The sequence below is a fragment of the Babylonia areolata genome, chromosome 20, assembly GCF_041734735.1.
Source record: "Babylonia areolata isolate BAREFJ2019XMU chromosome 20, ASM4173473v1, whole genome shotgun sequence".
In the NCBI taxonomy this organism is placed as follows: Eukaryota; Metazoa; Mollusca; class Gastropoda; order Neogastropoda; family Buccinidae; genus Babylonia; species Babylonia areolata.
The window spans coordinates 19,738,837-19,744,221 of record NC_134895.1 but is presented as its reverse complement, the minus strand read 5'-3'; the positions used below and the strand labels follow the sequence as shown (position 1 = coordinate 19,744,221).

Here is a 5,385-nt window from a genome sequence, read left to right as displayed (position 1 = left end):
ACATAAAAATGCTACTACTAATAATGATAATATTTAAAAGGCGCAACATCTTGATTAAGTCAACTCTAGGCACGCACACACACACACACACACACACACACACACACACACACACACACACACACACAGAGAGAAATAAATAAGCAAATAAATGTAAAACATGCAGACACACGTTGACACATACACGCACATACACATGCATAGCAGATATGCAACAAACATGCAGTTTCACAGATATGAAAGCACGATCAAATACACATAAACGTACATGAGCACCAACATGAACAGTAATGACGCTGAAACACAACTATTTATTGTGTTACACATAAGATAGATCACTGCAGTATATCAACCTCAAATTCATCATCGGAAATCAATAGCAAGCAATGAAATTCAGGTAACGTGTATAACTAAAACAAAAATATGATATGATATGATATCATATCATATCATATATATATAATATATCATATAATATAAATTATATGACTTGAAACCGAATCTTTCCTGGATGTTGGGAATAACATCATAAATGTTTCAACTTTCTACATAAATGTGATAGCACAAAAAAAAAAAAAAAAAAGAAAAGGTGTTTCGCAATGCTTACGCAAGCGTAGGGCGCGTGAAAACTGGACCAAAATAGTTATGATGTTTGTTGTGATGCAACCTTTCCTGTCACATCTATTCAGAATGTTCTTCATTTCATGCTTGCTCATTTGTTCATCTGTTTGTGTCAGAATCCTTTCACATGCAAGATTGCACTGAAAATAGATTCTCAGTGTCATAGAAAACACTTAGCACTGAAAACAGATTCTCAGTGTCATAGAAAACACTTAGCACATGATTTTTTTGTTTTTTTTAAACAGAGTGAAAGAAGACCAAATCAACCAGCTAAGTAAACACACATAAGGAAACACACACACACACACACACACACACACACACACACACTCACTCACTCACTCATCACTCGCTGACATACACATACATTCACACTTTTGAAACAGTTCTGTGTCATCACTTCCACCGTCTATTGTTGACGTCTTCGCTTACGCAACTGTCATTATCATGCTCGTTGTTGGCGTTTCTCCCATTTCTCGTTTCTCTCTCTCTCTCTCTCTCTCTCTCTCTCTCGAGTTTGATAGACTGTAGATGGCAAAACTGGGAAAATCATATTCAGTCAAGTGATAGATTCTGTCTCTACAGATCTCATACTTCTACACATTTAGTAAAGAATTATCTTTTGTTTAACATGGAAAGATATCTACGAGTTTTATTAATAAGATTTAGATTTGGCATTTCTGAAATTCATATGCACAGATATCGTTATAAGATTGTTGATCACACAGAGAAGTTGTGTCCTTTGTGCAAGCTGTCAAATGAAGATGAAGTGCATTTTGTTTTGATGTGTCCTGTGTTGCATGGATTTCGCATAAGATTTATTCCAAAGAAATATTATGAACGTCCATGTTTGTTTAAATTATGTTTATTGATGGCATCATCTGATGATGGTGTCATACGTAATCTCGCACTGTATTTACACAAAGCTTTTAAGTTAAGAGAAACGGTATTATCATAATTTCTTTAACTAATTGTGAAAATGGTGAATGTTTACTGATAGTATGGTGACATCTGTATACTGTATTATCGCCCTTCATTCAAATGGGGCTATGGCCTTGAGTGAATAAATCATCTCTCTCTCTCTCTCTCTCTCTCTCTCTCTCTCTCTCTCTCACTCATTTTTCTCTTAGATTTGCATTGGGAAAAGACAAGAAACCAACTCCGATGACAAAGGAAATATTTTTGATAGAAATAAGGGGGACTTCCCACGATTTCTCATACATCGGGAGAAATGGTGGGGGCGCCCCCCGCCCACGATTTTTCGCAATTGAGAGAGAACATCGGAGGGGAACGACGATTTTTTTCTCGACGTGAGAGAAATCGTTGGATTGCGAGAAATCGGGGGCTTACACAGGGTCATTTGCACAACAAGTTGCTTAACTGGGTAGAGCCGACTGACGGCTGCCACTGGCCGCTCATCATTCGTTTCCAGTGTCATTCAATCAGATTTCAGGCACGCACACATACCCACTCAGGCAGACATGTAACATGGACACACGATGGCATGATAACTCCCAACACGCTTTCAGTTCTTTCGTCAAAAAAAAAAAAAAAATTGTGATCAACGACACTGTTTCATAATTATCACACACACACACACACACACACACACACACAACATGTACACACACACATTCTCTCTCCCCCGCACTCTCTCTGCCCCTTGCTCTCTCTCTCGTCCCATTCTCCCCCTGCGCACACACATGTATACGTGTGCTGCACGTGTCAGTGCCTCAGCCAGCGCACGCGTTATATTGGGAGGTTGAGTGTCGAGGATGGAAGGGGGGAGGGGGGGATGGGAGTACATGTAGGGTTGGGGGGTCAGGGAGGGGGAGGAGGAGGAGGAGGAGGAAGAGGAGGACATCGGTATTGTGAAGGAAAGGGGAAACTATCTGGCCGCGAGCGGGCGAGCACGCAGACACACACACACACACACACACACACACGGACACAGGTGGGAGGGTGGGTGGATAGGGAGACAGGCAGGGAAGATAGGATTGAATGAGAGAAAGGGAGACTGACTTGGAGGTGAGTTAGTTGGAGAGAGACGGAGGTGGTGGAGGTGGATATATCATAGGTTCTGACTCGTTTGGTCTCTTTTTACTGGTACCATATAATCTGCACGGTTACTGCTGACGGGGGTGAGTGAGAGGTGAGGGAAAGGAGGAGGCTACCCCGTCTTTCAGTTGTTGTTTTTTTTGTTGGTTGTGAACGCATCCTTTATTCACTGACACTGTGTCCGTGTTGCCAGCAGTGTTGCTTCTTCTGGAGTCCTTTACCTTGATGAGGTGCGTTTATTTTTGATTGATTTATTTTGTTCTTGTTCTTCTTGTTCGTTTTTTTTTGTTGTTGTTTTTTGTTGTTTTTTGTTTGTTTGTTTGTTTTTTGGGGGGTGGGGGGGGGGGTAACGTCTGTGTGAAATGTACAATGTGTTGAGGGATATTGCATGTTGAGAGAGAATGTTGTGTCAATTGAAATGTTTTTTAGAGTTATTTTCCTTGGTCCGGTCGTTTAATTTTATTTTGGGGGAAAAGAACGAAAATGAAAGAAGAGTTTTAGTTTCAGTTTCAGTAGCTCAAGGAGGCGTCACTGCGTTCGGACAAATACATATACGCTACACCACATCTGCCAAGCAGATGCCTGACCAGCAGCGTAACCCAACGCGCTTAGTCAGGCCTTGAGAAAAAAAAGTGAATAAATAAGAAGAGAGACACGGAAAGAGAGGAACAACACACAGAGAGAGAGAGAGAGAGAGAGAGAGGAGGAGGAAAAAAAGGAGTGAATGCATGTTTTCTGTAAACTTATATTTTAGGATGTCTTTTCCAAGATTTGTTTGTATGAATAGAAGGAACTACCAAAATTATGTCGGTACATATATATTGAAACGAAGCGAAATTCTAAGATATCATTTTCTGTAAGCTGCATTTGGAAGAAGAGAGCTTATTTCTAAACAAAACATATGCTTAAGGATAAAACGTTTCGCGTTGAAGTATGTGCAGAAAAGAAGATAGTGCTCAAAGACAGGAACATTACCCAGAATGCATGCTTTCAAGACAGTGGTTGCATATCGGTGTGTGTGTGTGTGTGTGTGTGTGTGTGTGTGTGTGTGTGTGTTTGAAAGGGAATGGGGGTGTAAGTGTGATGAACGTCAGATAAACGCACATGCCATGCATGAACAGAATGTTTTTTTCGAAAAAAAACCCAAACTAAACAAGTCGAAAGACCTTGATATTTTTAACATATGTGATCAGGATCGGGCTTTTTTTTCTGGAAAGCGTACATTCTGGATTAAAGATACCTCCCTCATCCTATACTGTAACTGTCCCAAAAATAAATTTGAACTTTTGACGCCTTTCCAAAAAGATGTAAAAAAGACACACAAAAAACAAACAAAAAACCCCAAAAAACCACTCAACTTTCCGGTGTATACAGAAGAATGGAATATCACGTAGACATTTACGTTTTGTAACTAATTTCTGAAAAGTTTGTTAAATGAAGTATCCGCTTCGTAAAGAGGGATTGCTATAATGGGAAAAAGTATGTGAATGAAAAAAAACAACAACTTTGGTTATAGTATATGTTTTGGGACTAAATGTTTGTGCATGATCACACACAGACACACAGACAAAAACACACACGCATTCCCACTCTCGCTCAAGTGATCGCGTGCACGAAGAAATCATGGATGTGAACACTTCAAACTTTCTGTGAAGTCCGGAGATCGAATGAACAGTGACCAGAATGAAAGCTGACCAGAACTGACACCTTTATCTTAAAAAAAAGAAAAGAAAAAGAAAAAAGAAAAGAGATTGAATCCTTGGATGTTTGTTCATTGCTTAGTTTGTTATTCAAATTCAAACATGCCAGGCAACGTTAATGCCCCTAACCCCCCCCCCCCCCTCACCCCCCCCCCCCCCCACACACACACCCCGCCCCGCATCCCCCGCACCCCACACCTCATCCCCTTCCAGATTTTTAATAGGCATGATTGTCACTAAACATATTGCAGGCACGAAGACAGACAGACAGACAGAGAGAGAGAGAGAGAGAGAGAGAGAGAGAGAGAGAGAGAGATTATAAACTACAAAGATTCAGACACACAGACAGACAGGCAGACACACAGGCATGCAGGCAGATAGAATACGGGAACATGTCTATGTTCCCACAGGTCTATGTCCCCGAAAGTCTACTTTCCAACAGTTTTTGGGTATGTATATAATATTCCCCCAAGTCTCTGTTCTCCAAGGTCTTTATTCCCCTAGGTCTGTTTTCCTACAGATATGTATCTCCACTCGGTCTGTTTTCCTACAGGTATGTATCTCCCCTAGGTCTGTTTCCCTACAGATATATATCTCCCGTAGGTCTGTTTTCCTCTCTCTCTCTCTCTCTCTCTCTCTCTCTCTCTCTCTCTCTCTCTATATATATATATATATATCATAGGTATGTTTTCCTACAGATATATCTCCACTAGGTCTGTTTTTCTACAGATATGTATCTCCCCTAGGTCTGTTTCCCTACAGATATATCTCCCCTATGTCTGTTTTCCTCTCTCTCTCGCTCGATATATATATATATATATATATATATATATATATATCCCTTAGGTCTGTTTCCCTACAGATATATATCTCCCCTAGGTCTGTTTTCCTACAGATATATATATATCTCCCCTAGGTCTGTTTTCCTCTCTCTCTCTCTCTCTCTATATATATATATATATATATATATATATATATCCCCCAGGTCTGTTTTCCTACAGATATA

General features: G+C 40.2%; 1 protein-coding gene across 1 annotated transcript in view; it reads left to right on the top strand.

Moving 5' to 3' along the window:
* The first annotated feature begins 2,644 nt into the window (after positions 1-2,644).
* LOC143295300 (orexin/Hypocretin receptor type 1-like) overlaps positions 2,645-5,385 on the top strand; it is a 247,922-nt gene continuing 245,181 nt past the window's right edge. Inside the window, exon 1 of the mRNA XM_076606923.1 lies at positions 2,645-2,909. The gene's annotated coding sequence lies outside the window, so the exon portion shown is untranslated. The remainder of the gene's footprint in view (positions 2,910-5,385) is intronic.